The following is a 15,981-nucleotide window of genomic DNA, read 5'->3' on the forward strand; positions in this document are numbered from 1 at the left end:
GGGGTCCCCCTAAATTCCATACAAGGCCCTTCAGGTCTGGTATGGATATTAAGGGGAACCCCAGCCAAAATTTAAAAAAAAAATTGACGTGGGGTTCCCCCTAAATTCCATACCAGACCCTTCAGGTCTGGTATGGATTTTAAGGGGAACCCCGCGCCAAAAAAAAAAAAAAAAAAACGGCGTGGGGTCCCCCTAAAAATCCATACCAGACCCTTATCCGAGCACGCAACCTGGCAGGCCGCAGGAAAAGAGGGGGGGACGAGAGTGCGGCCCCCCCCCCTCCTGAACCGTACCAGGCCACATGCCCTCAACATTGGGAGGGTGCTTTGGGGTAGCCCCCCAAAGCACCTTGTCCCCATGTTGATGAAGACAAGGGCCTCATCCTCACAACCGTGGCCGGTGGTTGTGGGGGTCTGCGGGCGGGGGGCTTATCGGAATCTGGAAGCCCCCTTTACCAAGGGGACCCCCAGATCCCGGCCCCCCCCCTGTGTGAAATGGTAAGGGGTTACTTACCCCTACCATTTCACTAAAAAACTGTCAAAAATGTTAAAAATGACAAGAGACAGTTTTTGACAATTCCTTTATTTAAATGCTTCTTCTTTCTTCCTTCATCTTCTTCTTCTTCTGGTTCTTCTGGCTCTTCTGGTTCTTCCTCCGGCGTTCTCGTCCAGCATCTCCTCCGCGGCGTCTTCTATCTTCTTCTCCTCGGGCCGCTCCGCACCCATGGCATGAGGGGGGAGGCTCCCGCTCTTCTCTTCATCTTCTTCTTCATCTTCATCTTCTTCTTCATCTTCTTCTTCTTCTTCTTCTTCTCTTCTTCATCTCTTCTTCCTTCTTCATTTCTTCTGCGGGCCGCTCCGCATCCATGCATGGAGGGAGGCTCCCGCTGTGTGACGGCGTCTCTTCGTCTGACGGTTCTTAAATAACGGGGGGCGGGGCCACCCGGTGACCCCGCCCCCCTCTGACGCACGGGACATGACGGGACTTCCCTGTGGCATTCCCCGTGACGTCACAGGGAAGTCCCGTCAATTCACCGTGCGTCAGAGGGGGGGCGGGGTCACCGGATGGCCCCGCCCCCCGTTATTTAAGAACCGTCAGACGAAGAGACGCCGTCACACAGCGGGAGCCTCCCTCCATGCATGGATGCGGAGCGGCCCGCAGAAGAAATGAAGAAGGAAGAAGAGATGAAGAAGAGAAGAAGAAGAAGAAGAAGAAGATGAAGAAGAAGATGAAGATGAAGAAGAAGATGAAGAGAAGAGCGGGAGCCTCCCCCCTCATGCCATGGGTGCGGAGCGGCCCGAGGAGAAGAAGATAGAAGACGCCGCGGAGGAGATGCTGGACGAGAACGCCGGAGGAAGAACCAGAAGAGCCAGAAGAACCAGAAGAAGAAGAAGATGAAGGAAGAAAGAAGAAGCATTTAAATAAAGGAATTGTCAAAAACTGTCTCTTGTCATTTTTAACATTTTTGACAGTTTTTTAGTGAAATGGTAGGGGTAAGTAACCCCTTACCATTTCACACAGGGGGGGGGCCGGGATCTGGGGGTCCCCTTGGTAAAGGGGGCTTCCAGATTCCGATAAGCCCCCCGCCCGCAGACCCCCACAACCACCGGCCACGGTTGTGGGGATGAGGCCCTTGTCTTCATCAACATGGGGACAAGGTGCTTTGGGGGGCTACCCCAAAGCACCCTCCCAATGTTGAGGGCATGTGGCCTGGTACGGTTCAGGAGGGGGGGGGGGCCGCACTCTCGTCCCCCCCTCTTTTCCTGCGGCCTGCCAGGTTGCGTGCTCGGATAAGGGTCTGGTATGGATTTTTAGGGGGACCCCACGCCGTTTTTTTTTTTTTTTTTTGGCGCGGGGTTCCCCTTAAAATCCATACCAGACCTGAAGGGTCTGGTATGGAATTTAGGGGGAACCCCACGTCAATTTTTTTTTTAAATTTTGGCTGGGGTTCCCCTTAATATCCATACCAGACCCGAAGGGCCTTGTATGGAATTTAGGGGGACCCCCACATCATTTTTTTTTTTTAATTTTGGTTCGGGGTTGCCCTGTGGGGAATTCCCATGCCGTTTTTATCAATGAACTTCTATGTGTATTGTCGGCAATGCAATAGCCGCGGTAGTTTTAAATGAGTTTTTTCCTTCAAAATGTCATTTTGCTGTCAGACTGTTCTAAACACGGGAAACATGCGCCCCTTTACAGGCATACTATAGACACCCCCCAGGTACGAAATTTAAAGGGATATTACACTTTTATTGTTTGACTTTAAGCATTAATAAAATCACTGCTCCTGAAAAAACGTCCGTTTTTAAAACTTTTTTTTGCATTGATCCATGTCCCCTGGGGCAGGACCCAGGTCCCCAAACACTTTTTATGACAATAACTTGCATATAAGCCTTTAAAATTAGCACTTTTGATTTCTCCCATAGACTTTTAAAGGGTGTTCCGCGGCATTCGAATTTGCCGCGAACACCCCAAATTGTTCGCTGTTCGGCGAACTTGCGAACAGCCAATGTTCGAGTAGAACATGAGTTCGACTCGAACTCGAAGCTCATCCCTATTAGGTAGTATATGGGGGTCCCTGTCGCTATAAAACACTGACGGCGAACCTATATACTTACCTCCCTAACTAGCGTCACCTGTGTCACTAATACAGCGATCAGAAAAACGATCGCTTAGTGACACTGGCGACGGGGGGTGATCAAGGGGTTAAAACTTTATTAGGGGGGGTTAGGGGGGTACCCTAGACCTAAAGGGGGCTAATATTACCTGCCCTACCACTTATAACTGTCACAAACTGACACCAATGCAAAAAAAAAACTGCTATTGGTGTCACTCTGACAGGGGGGGGGGTGATCAGGGGGTGATCAGGGGTGAAAAGTGTGCCTAGTGTGTTCTACTGAAAGTGTAGTGTTGGTGCACTTACTTGGATGTCTTCTCTCCTCGGTGCCAGAACGAAAAGACCGACACGAGGAGATGTGACATCACTTCCTCTGCCGCTGTTTACATTACAGCGGCAGAGGAAGAATTTCATTCGTGGGGAACGATCGCGAGGGGGGAGCCACGAATGAGTGGCCTCCCCCTCTGCTTGTATCACTTCCCCAATGAAGCCGACCACCTCAGGCACCGGGGGGGGGGACGCAATGCGCCCCCAGCCCGCGGAAGGCAGATCACGTACCAGGTACGTGATTTTGCCTGTCCGTGCCATTCTGCCGCAGTATATCTGCGTTAGGCGGTCGGCAAGTGGTTAAAGGGACAAGCCTATGACAGCCTGATTACTGTGCTGGGAGAACGCAGTGAGCGCGCTCTCAACATTGTAACCACGCCCATCCATGCACGCACATGTGCAGTGTTGCCATTGCACCTATACATTAATACATTATCTGGGTGGCCGAAGTTAAAGTAGAGCCCCACTAAGCTCTATTTTTATGCCGAAAAGGACACATAATGCCGCGTACACATGAGCGGACTTTATGGCAGACTTTGTCCTGCGGACTTTTCGACGGACTTTACGACTGACTTTCCGAATGAACGGACTTGCCTACACACGATCAACCAAAGTCCGACGGATTTGTACGTGATGATGTACGACCGGACTAAAACAAGGAAGTTCATAGCCAGTAGCCAATAGCTGTCCTAGCGTCGTTTTTTTGTCCGTCGAACTAGCATACAGACGAGCGGACTTTTCGTCCGGACTCGAGTCCGTCGAAAAGATTTGAAACATGTTTCATTTCTAGGTCCATCAAACTTTTGGGGAAAAAAAGCCCGCTGGAGCCCACACACGATCGAATTGTCCGATGGACTCCGGTCCGCCGAACCAAGTATGCCGTAAAGTCCGGTTGTGTGTACGTGGCATAAGACGACCCCATTATCTCAAATGAAGGCAACTCTTTTATTAAAACAAAAAGAATTTCATGGTGACCTCAGATCTCTGATTTCCGGATATGCAGCATGGATTAGATAGAAAGGCTACATCTGGTGCAATTTCTTTATTGATTGGCATGTCAGCTGATCACAGCCAACAAATACAAAATTGGGAGCCGTACCAAATATTACAATTGAAGTCAATCCATGCAAATAAAAGGCTCTGACTGATCATCAGTTACAGGTAAGAAAACAATGAAAGTAAATGCAGAGAAGGGCTTTTTCGAAAATGTAGATGGCTGATTCTTCCATTGGATTTTCATAGCACCAGAAATGTAATGGGGCTTTCATCGAACTTCCATCGCACTCTGTTCTTGAACCCCTATTGAAGCGAGCTTGGATCTGTAATAGTAAAGGAAGATACTTACTATATCAAAAACAACTGATTCTCATTACTCCCAACCTTTCATATTTGTATAAGAACAGTCCTGTTGTGAGCATGATTGCAGCATTAATACTCACCTGTTCAATGACAAGTCACTATTCCCCCCTCCCCCGCTAATATCAATGATGGGGCATTATTCCCCTCACTAATACCAATGATGGGGCATTATTCCCCTCACGAATACAAATGATGGGGCACTATTCCCCACCACTAATATCAATGATTGGGGCACTATTCCCCCCTGCTAATATCAATGATGGTCAATGATGGAGCACTATTCCCCTCACTAATACAAATGATGGGGTGCTATTCCCCCACTAATATCAATGAAGGGGCACTATTCCCCCCCACTAATATCAATGATGGGGCACTATTCCTCACACTAATATCAATGATGGGGCACTATTCCTCACACTAATACCAATGATGGGGCACTATTCCTCGCACTAATACCAATGATGGGGCACTAGTACCACCGCTAATACCAATGATGGGGCACTATCCCCCCCCACTAATACCAATGATGGGGCACTATTTTTCCCACTAATATCAACAATGAGGCACTATTCCCCCTCCGCTAATATCAATGATGGGGCACTATTCCTCCCACTGACACCAATGATGGGGTACTATGCCCCCCACTAATACCAATGATGGGGCACTATTCCTCACACTAATATCATTGATGGGGCATTACACCCCCACTAATATCAATGATGGGGCACTATTCCCCCCCACTAATACCAATGGGCCACTATTCCTCACACTAATATCATTGATGGGGCATTACACCCCCACTAATATCAATGATGGGGCACTATTCCCCCCACTAATACCAATGGGCCACTATTCCTACCATTAATACCAATGATGGCACTAATACCAATAATAAGACACAATTCCTCCCACTGGGCCATTTTTCCTTCTATTAATACCAATGATGGGGCACTATTCCTCCCACTAATGCCAATGATGGGGCACTATTCCTCCCACTAACACCAACGATGGGCCAATTTTCCTCCCACTAATACCATTGATGGGGCACTATTCCTCCTCCTATTGACCACAGGTGCTATGTTTACAGTATTTCCACTGATGCCAGGCCATTTTCTACTCCCACTGGCCACAGTCCAGCATCCCCAAGCTCTGAAAGACAGTAAACTGGCCCTTTGTTTAGAAAGTTTGGAGACCTCTGATCCAGGGTAAGAGTTGAGTAAATGTAGATAATGCATAATCAAGAAATTTACAAGCAGGATGCACTATAGCAGGGACATAACAGTTTCACTAGTTTAATAAAATGGGGCATAGTTTCATAGTTGGTAAGGTTGAATAAAGACACTAGTCAATCCAGTCCAACGTGTGTAATTGGTGTATGTGTGTTCATGTAGATAATCATTTCCCATATTCCTGTATATTGTGTTCACCAAGATGCAGGTCCAAGAGTCTTTAAAAACCAGGGACGTACCTAGAGCATTTGGCACCCAGGGCGGATCCTATATCTGGCAACCCCCCCAACGTTAAAATGTAAAAACACCCCACTGTGCCCTCTGCATCCTTCAATATCTGTTTGTCACTACTGTGTATCCCCTCTCCACAACTGCACCTCTGGACCCCTTTACATTACACAGCCCCCCGCAGTTCTGGACCCCTTTACTTTACACAGCCCCCCCCCCCGCAGTTCTGGACCCCTTTACTTTACACAGCACCGCACCTCTGGACCCCTTTACATTACACAGCCCCACGCAGCTCTGGGCCCCCTTTACATTACACAGCCCCCCACTCTGGACCCCTTTACATTACACAGCCCCCACAGCTCTGGGCCCCTTTACTTTATACAGCACCGCACCTCTGGACCCCTTTACTTTACACAGCCCCCTGCAGCTCTGGGCCCCTTTACATTACCCAGCACTGCACCTCTGGACCCCTTTACATTACACAGCACCCTGCACCTCTGAACCCCTTTACATTACACATCACCCTGCACCTCTGGACCCCTTTACATTACACAGCACCCTGCATCTCTGGACTCCTTTACATTACACAGCACCCTGCATCGCTGGACTCCTTTACATTACACAGCACCCTGCACCGCGGGACCCCTTTACATTACACAGCACCCTGCACCTCTGGACCCCTTTACATTACAGAGCAACGCACCCCTGGACCCCTTTACATTACACAGCACCCTGCACCTCTGGACCCCTTTACATTACACAGCACCCTGCACCTCTGGACCCCTTTACATTACACAGCACCCTGCACCTCTGGACCCCTTTTACATTACACAGCACCTCTGTCCCTTCCTACCTAATCATGCAGATGAAGAGACAGTGAGCAGTGCTGAACAGAGGGCGGGAACTGCTGGAGGTAATTTTTCATTTTAACAAGCTATTAATTAGTTGCTAAGAACACCTAGCAACCAATCACCTGCTGGTTTACCTAAAAAGTTACCTCCAGCAGTTCTCTACTCAGAGCTGCTCACTGTCTCTCTCTCCCCTGCGGTACAGGAGGTAGAGGGTGTTTTGCTTACCCTGTTCTGGATATTCCTGATGAAGAAAACCAAACTTGGCGCCAATGTGCTGTAAACAGAGAAATGCTCATGCGCAAGCACAGCGTCATGGGCAAAGCACCGCATCGCGTTCCCTACATCATATCCCTTAGGGCCAATCAGCACACCACAGAGGCAGAGCACCTCCCACTCTGCCGCCCGCCAATCCCCAGCATAGGAAAACGTCATATGCCCCGCCCACCCCCACATCCAGGGAGACAGACAGCTCCGCCAGCCAACCAGGCAGAAGGCCTGAAAAACACAGACAACGGTGCAGAAAAGGGCAAGAGTCCAAGCATAGGAACACACAAACGTGCCCCTTGACACCCCCCCAGTGTGTGGCACCTGGCAGGGGTCTGCCCCCCCTACTTGCAATGTTTCATATTCCCATCGCACACGTTCCTGGTATAAGCTCTTAAAGGTCTTGATTTTTGATTGGTTGATGGTTATTTAAATTCTCTTTACTGAAATTTTCACATTTATCACATGCCTGACGAAGGGGTCCTACGCGACTCTGAAACGTTGCACCTTTTGTGTTGTGATCATGCAATAAATTAAACCGTTTGGACGCCACCGTGTGCTGATCCTTGGTGTGCTGGCAAATATCTACATTCCCCCCCCCACTTGGTACGCCACTGTTAAAAACTATCAATACTTCCTGCTGACACCACCAATTGTGGAAGAAAGTTCCACGTGCTTACTGCCCTGACAGTGAAAAAACCCCTATGCAGCTTAACCACTTAAGGACCGGAAGGATTTACCCCTTAATGACCTGTCCATTTTTTGCAATACGGCACTGCGTCGTTTTAACTGACAATTGCGTGCTTGTGTGATGCTGTACCCAAACAAAATTGATGTTCTTTTTGTCCCACAAATAGAGCTTTATTTTGGTGGTCTTTGATCACCTCTGCAGTTTTTATTTTTTGCACTATAAACAAACAAAGAGCGACAATTTTGAAAAAAAAAACATTTGTGCAAACTGTTGGCGCTATATAAATCCTGTACCTTTCCTTCCCCGCTCAAACATGCACTGGCAACCCCCATACTTAAAAAACCCTCACTAGACCCCACCTGTTTGAATAACTTAAGACCTATCTCCCTGCTCCCGTTTGCCTCCAAGCTCATCGAACGCCTTGTCCGCGACCGAATGAGTCGCTACCTCACGGACAACAACCTTCTCGACCCCCTACAGTCCGGCTTCCGTCCACAGCATTCTACTGAAACTGCCCTACTAAAACTCACCAATGACTTAATAACTGCTAACACCAATGGCCATTACTCCATACTCATACTTTTAGACCTCTCTGCTGCCTTTGACACAGTTGACCACCTGCTCCTCCTCAGCAAATTACACTCCCTTGGCCTCCGTGATTCTGCTTTATCCTGGTTCTCCTCCTACCTATCTCAGCGCACTTTCAGTGTCCCTTACAACTCCATCAGAAATATGGTATACTCCGCGCTCAGGATACTTTCGGGTTGCAGCCTCCCCTAATTGGTTCCCAAAGGAAACCTACGAGTGATAAAAACAAAAAAAAGTGGGGTGTGTGGCTCCTACTCTGATGGCAAACTAATAAGGGGTTAAAAATGAGTAGGTAAAGTGAGGTAGGTGGCACTACCTATACTGGGGGATTTCCCTAATTAAACAAAAAATGTGCACCCTACACGTTACAGTGCTCAAATAATCACATATAAGCAAATAATAATAATGCAATCGTAATAACCACATATGATATGCAGAGTGCAGTCAGACCAAATCAAAAATGACACATGTGTATTAAGTGACCAAAGAAGGCTAATCGTCTACATAAAAAATATATATAAAAAAAACTTAGTGTAGTGAATCATAAATAGCTCCCGAATTCATCAAAGATTCATCAGAGAAAAAAAAATTTTCATCAAAAAAAATGAAAAAATGTGTATCAAAAAAGTTCAAATGGAAAAAAAGTCCCAAAAGCAGTGTTAATGTAAAATTGGTGAAGCTCCAAAATAACCAAGTATCCAAACGATCGTGACTCGAAGTGACTCTTGTGCTCAACATTTCAGGTGACTCATGTGCTCCCCCTTATGGGTCCCCACTCACCAGCTCCTGTTACCCCTGCAGGGGTGATAAGCATGTATGGAGTGGCCTCCCTTGATGGCTCTGCCAATGGTCCGTCCGTGGCCTATCGGGCCTCTACAGTTCGCTCCACCAGATGAGGGCATCCAAGCCGGTCATCCGCTCAGCACATCACCACAGTCACCGCATCCAAGGATTTATTCAGCAACCTCTCAGGGCTAGGTCCTCATAGGAAGAGACAAGGCTCCCATAGTGTAGTATTAAAAGTACTTTTATTTTAAAAATAAAGCTAAAAACAAAAGCTTCCCATCAAAAGGGAAAAAAACTTTAAGAAACACTACAGTATGTGGCCAGTGCAGTATATAGGGCAAGCCGGTTCGCAGCGTGCGCTTCAACTGCGTTCCAGGCTCCCTACTTCCATGACGGAAATGACGTGAGTGCGTAGCCTCCTCTTACGCTTTTCATCATTGACGTTCTCAAAGGTGGCGCCATCTTGATGCACCCCACATCTAATAAGGCGAGCGGCCATGCGGGTTCCTCCCCCTCCCAGAAGGTAACTAAAAAGGAACCAACTTTGCCACAGGGGGCGTTTCTCCAGAAGAAGCTATGGGGGAAATGCTAACACACATAATAGCGGCACCACCCCATTAACTAATTGACCCTATGCATCTCCGCTCGCCTGTGGTAATTATTTTACAAACAAGGGTACAGTGGAGGCATATGCATAACAATCAATAAATATAATATAGATGTACAGTCACTGGTATATTTACATGGGTAAACATCCAATAGTGGATGGTATAGCTCATTAGTTGAAGAGAAAAAAAAAATATCTCAAGTGGCTAGCCACAAAACTGCAGCTCAGGCTAGAAATTCGGACAAACCCAGATACTACCTGGTAAACCTAATTGGGAAAAAAGTTTTATAAAGGGAGGTATGATCCAAATTAATACAGTCAAAACAGAGAAGGAGGCCTAATACAATGGGCAGAGGGTATGCAATATGTGGGTATATGTAGTATAGAAATCAAAGGGTTTCTATATTTAACTATTGTGCGAGAAAAATATGTGATTTAAGTGAACAGCAACACGAAAGATGTGGTCATCATATACCTATATGGACCATAAGTACAGATAATAAAAGATACCATATAAAAAGGTCAATATAAATTGGTCAACCCAGTAAGGCAGCCCTTATCATCGAGATCTAAACTAACAGTTGTGTAGACCAGATGTTTAACTAGTGAATCCAGGTATTGTCTATTAAGCCTCATAAGAGATTCAGGTGGTGAGGCTACAGCACCCTTAGGTGAAAAAGCCTGCCACTATATATAATTCCCTACCCGGGTAGGACATAATTCAAGATAGATCAAAATCAGGAGGATAATATGAGTATCCTCAATGGCAGATCCCTGCCCTATCTTAAAGTGGGGTATGACATTAAGCCACAGGCGGGTTCCATGAAACCGTCTGTAGCAAAATAGGGTGAGGTAAAACATCTTAAGAGTACCTAAGCTAGTACATGAACATAAGAGAACACCCAATTACCCAATCAGGACCCAGATAGGCCCACTGGTGGGCTCCCCAGCTAAGCAAAGTGAGGTCCCTAAAGTGAAGATATGGTAGTTCACTGCATACTCCGGGCGTGCTGATGGGTATCCCCATACGATGGCTACTAATGTACGTTTGGGGTACCCTAATGTTAACAACTACTACATTGATGATAAACTTTATACCAGAGAAACCTTGCACCAAAACAGCTGGGTATGGAACAGAGCTATCCCAACGTGCACTAGCTGTAAATCATAATCTGCATGATTATGTGTAGTTATGGGTTAGCTATAAAGCAGTTCAGGTCTATGTCAAGGTTGAGCCCTTTGGGGCCAGGGACCCCAGCTTGTATTTATAAAAAAAAATTCCCCAAATTAAGATGTATAGAAGGTATATAGATGACCTGATTATACTCTGGGATGGTACACCTGATAGTTTTGAAAGACTCCTTGAAGATCTAAACATAAACAGATACGGGATCACCTTTACGGGCAAATGGAATCATCAGTAGATCGACTATCTGGATCTAGAGATTTTCATAGTAGGGGATGCCCTATATACCCGCACTTTTTTTAAGGCAACAGACCGAAACGGGTACATCCCCACTTCCAGTTGCCACCATCCCAAGTGGAAATGTAACATTCCGAAGGGTCAACTACTAAGGATACACAGGAACTGTGACACACATAGATCATAGGTGCCAAAGATGCTGACCTTGTAAAGCCAGCAAAAGACGACCGAGGAAAAAGGAATCCTTTAAATCACTTACTGACCATAGGGAGTACCAGATAAAACAACTAATTACATGTCATAGCACCCATGTCACATACATCATTGAATGTCCATGCCATCTTCAGTATGTGGGAAGAACCACCCATCCCCTATTTGTCCGGATACGGGAGCATATTAAAACTATAAGAAATGGATTCCCCAAACATAACCTATCACGACACTTTGATGAAGTACATCATAGAGATCCGAGTGGACTCATATTCTATGGTATTGATCTAGTTAAAGACCACTGGAGAGGGGGAAACAAACACACCCTAATCTCCAGGAATTAAACCAGCTGGATTTACCAGCTGGGATCCCTTGCCCCCAAAGGGCTCAACCTTGACATAGACCTGAACTGCTTTATAGCTAACCCATAACTACACATTTACAGCTGGTGCACGTTGGGATAGCTCTGTTCCATACCCAGCTGTTTTGATGCAAGGTTTCTCTGGTATAAAGTTTATCACCAATGTAGTACTTGTGAACATTAGGGTACCCCAAACGTACATTAGTAGCCATCGTATGGGGATACCCATCAGCAAGCCCGGAGTATGCAATGAACTACCATATCTTCACTTTAGGGACCTCACTTTGTGGAGCTGGGGAGCCCACCAGTGGGCCTATCTGGGTCCTGATTGGGTAATTGGGTGTTCTCTTATGTTCATGTACTAGCTTAGGTACTCTTAAGATGTTTTACCTCACCCTATTTTGCTACAGATGGTTTCATGGAACCCGCCTGTGGCTTAATGTCATACCCCACTTTAAGATAGGGCAGGGATCTGCCATTGAGGATACTCATATTATCCTCTTGATTTTGAGCTATCTTGAATTATGTCCTATCCGGGTAGGGAATTATATATAGTGGCAGGCTTTTTCACCTAGGGGTGCTGTAGCCTGACCACCTGAATCTCTGATGAGGCTTAATAGACAACACCTGGATTCACTAGTTAAACATCTGGTCTACACAACTGTTAGTTTAGATCTCGATGATAAGGGCTGCCTTACCCAATTTATATTGGCCTTTTTATATGGTATCTTTTATTATCTGTACTTATGGTCCATATATGTATATGATGACCACATCTTTCATGTTACTGTTCACTTAAATTACATCTTTTTCTTGCACAATAGTTAAATACAGAAACCCTTTGGTTTCTAAACTACATTAACCCACATATTGCATACCCTCAGCCCATTGTATTAGGCCTCCTTCTCTGTTTTGACTGTGTTAATTTTGATCATACCTCCCTTTATAAAACTTTTTTCCCAATTAGGTTTACCAGGTAGTATCTGGGTTTGTCTGAATTTCTAGCCTATCTGATGGCTTGAGCTGCAGTTTTGCGGCTGGCCACTTGAGATATTTTTTTTTTTCTCTTCAACTAATGAGCTATACTATCCACTATTGCATGTTTGCCCATGTAAATATACCAGTGACTGTACATCTATATTATATTTATTGATTGTTATGCATATGCCTACACTGTACCCACTGTACCCTTGTTTGTAATATGATTACCACAGGCGAGCGGAGATGCATAGGGTCAATTAGTTAATGGGGTGGTGCCGCTATTATGTGTGTGGACTTTAGTTAGCATTTCCCCCATAGCTTCTTCTGGAGAAACGCCCCCTGTGGCAAAGTTGGTTGCTTATTAGTTACCTTCTGGGAGGGGGAGGAACCCGCACGGCCGCTCGCCTTATTAGATGTGGGGTGCATCAAGATGGCGCCGCCTTTGAGAACGTCAATGACGAAACGCGTAAGCGGAGGCTCTCACTCACGTCATTTCCAGCACGGAAGTAGGGAGCCTGGAACGCAGTTGAAGCGCATGCTGCGAACCGGCTTCCCCTGGCCACTGGCAACATACTGTAGTTTTTTTTTAAAGTTTGTTTCCCTTTTGATGGGAAGCTTTTGTTTTTAGCTTTATTTTTAAAATAAAAGTACTTTTAATACTACACTATGGGAGCCTTGTCTCTTCCTATGAGGACCTAGCCCTGAGAGGTTGCTGAATAAATCCTTGGATACGGTGACTGTGGTGATGTGCTGAGCGGATGACTGGCTTGGATGTCCTGATCTGGTGGAGTGAACTGTAGAGGCCCGATAGGCCACGGACGGACCATTGGCAGAGCCATCAAGGGAGGCCACCCACGGTTATCCATACATGCTTATCACCCCTGCAGGGGTAACAGGAGCTGGTGAGTGGGGACCCATAAGGGGGAGCACATGAGTCACCTGACTTGTTGAGCACAAGAGTCACTTAATCGTTTGGACACTTGGTTATTTTGGAGCTTCACCAATTTTACATTAACACTGCTTTTGGGACTTTTTTCCATTTGAACTTTTTTGATAAACATTTATTTATTTATTTTGATTAAAAAAAAAAAAAATTCTCTGATGAACCTTTGATGAATTTGGGAGCTATTTAGAGATTCACTACACTATGTTTTTTTTATATATTTTTTATATACACAATTAGCCGTCTTTGGTCACTTAATACACATATGTCATTTTTGATTTGGTCTGACTGCACTCTGCATATCATATGTGGTTATTACAATAGCATTATTATTATTTGCTTATATGTGATTATTTGAGCACTGTAACGTGTAGGGTGCACTTACCAACCCGGCCAATTCTGACACTTTGCTCCTACATGTAAAAATCATCATTTTTTGCTAGAAAATTACACAGAACCCCCAAACATTATATATGCTTTTTTAGCAGAGACCCTAGAGAATACAATGGCAGTCATTGCAACTTTTTATCTTGCACGGTATTTGCGCAGCAATTTTTCAAACACTTTTTTTTGGAAAAAAAACAGTTTCATGCTTTAAAAAAAAAACAAAAGTGGTTAATTAGGGAAATCCCCCAGTTTAGTGCCACCTACCTCACTTTACCTACTCATTTTAACCCCTTATTAGTTTGCCATCAGAGTAGCGCCACACACCCCACTTTTTTTGTTTTTATCACTCGTAGGTTTCCTTTGGGAACCGATTAGGGGAGGCTGCAACCCGATAGTATCCTGAGCACGGAGTATACCATATTTCTGATGGAGTTGTAAGTGACACTGAAAGTGCACTTAGATAGGTAGGAGGAGATATTTTATGGTTACACAACCTATCACATTGCTGTAATCTTTTTAAATGAACTATAAACTGAAGGACTTATGAATAAATGGTTGTGAAACGAATCATCTGAGTTTCCATTATTTCTTATGGGGAAATTTGCTTTGCTATACAAGTGCTTTGAATTACAAGCATGTTTCTGGAACGAATTATGCTCGCAATCTAAGGTTTTACTGTAATTTTGTATAGAATCAGACCAAAAAAAGGGACAGTTGAGGCTGCAGGAGGGACAGAGGGATTTGATCTAAAAAAAAGGGCAGTTCCTCCAAATGAGGACCAGTTTGGGAGTTATGCATTAAAGGCTCCTCATTTCTTCTGCTATTCTCCGTTATCTGACTTACCTGAGTGTTTCTGCGAGATTTGTTTCTCTAATGGCCTCCAGCAGTTTAAGGGTTACCTCCAAGGCTCCTTGCTGTGTGTAGTGCCTAATCAGAAGATCTGGAACATCAATGCGGTCTGCTCTCTCCAGCAACTGGAATATGTTTGTAGGGCTTAAGGATGCCCTCATCGTTCAAATACAGTTTAAATTCTTTAAAGTTTAGTTCCCTCATTTCTTTAAGAATTGAGTAGATAAGCTCCTTGCAGCTAAGTGCCATTGTCAGTCGTCAAAAATGAAGGCGGGAGGCTTGTAGGCGTCCTATTTCCGTGTACACCCTCTGCTTAGACCTCAGATAAAGCTTTACAGCAAAAAAACGTCTGTTCGAATTGTTTTGCTGTAAACTCAAGCCTCGAGGGCTCTGTCCACCAGTTGATTGGGTCCAGTTTCCAGTCTGCCATTAGTTTGGTTTACAGTAATGGCTTGATTTGTACATTTCTGAGGGGTTCCCAGTGAAATCCCTACTTTTCCTTGGACAGAACTATATTCTACACTCACCGGCCACTTTATTAGGTACACCTTGCTAGTACCGGGTTGGACCCCCTTTTGCCTTCAATCTTCATGGCATAGATACAACAAGGCGTTGGAAACATTCCTCAGAGATTTTGGTCCATAGTGACACCATAGCAGTTGCTGTCGGCTGCACATCCATGATGTGAGCGTGGAGGCCATTGGAGTACAGGGACCTCATTGTCCAGTGGTGAGATGATTGGAGCTTTGTGACATGGTGCATTATCCTGCTGGAAGGAGCCATCAGAAGATGGGGACACTGTAGTCATAAAGGGATGGACATGGTCAGCAACAATACTCAGGTAGACCGTGGCGTTTAAACGATGCTCAGTTGGTACTAAGAGGACCTAAATGTGCCAAGAAAATATCCCCCACACCATTACACCACCACCACCAAACTATTGATACAAGGCAGGATGGATCCATGCTTTCATGTTGTTTACGGCAAATTCTGACCCCACCATCTGAATGTCGCAGCTGAAATCGAGACTCATCAGATCAGGCAACGTTTTTCCAATCTTCTGTTGTCCAATTTCGGTGTTCCTGTCCCAATTGTAGCCTCAGTTTCTGGTTCTTAGCTGACAGGAGTGGCACCCAGTGTGGTCTTCTGCTGCTGTAGCCCATCTGCTTCAAGGTTCGATGTGCTGTGCGTTCAGAGATGGTATTCTGCATACCTTGGGTGTAACGAGTGCTTATTTGAGTTACTGTTGCCTTTCTATTAGGGGTGCAGGCAGGGTGTGG

The 15,981-nt window shown here is 45.5% G+C and overlaps 1 long non-coding RNA gene across 1 annotated transcript; it reads right to left on the reverse strand.

Moving 5' to 3' along the window:
• Positions 1-3,971: 3,971 nt before the first annotated feature.
• LOC141147555 (uncharacterized) lies at positions 3,972-15,275 on the reverse strand. Its single transcript, XR_012245069.1, has 2 exons — positions 14,696-15,275; positions 3,972-4,263 (listed from the first exon to the last, which is right to left on the reverse strand). It is a non-coding gene; the product is annotated as an uncharacterized lncRNA (long non-coding RNA).
• Positions 15,276-15,981: the final 706 nt, after the last annotated feature.

Source organism: Aquarana catesbeiana, linkage group LG06, assembly GCF_042186555.1.
Source record: "Aquarana catesbeiana isolate 2022-GZ linkage group LG06, ASM4218655v1, whole genome shotgun sequence".
In the NCBI taxonomy this organism is placed as follows: Eukaryota; Metazoa; Chordata; class Amphibia; order Anura; family Ranidae; genus Aquarana; species Aquarana catesbeiana.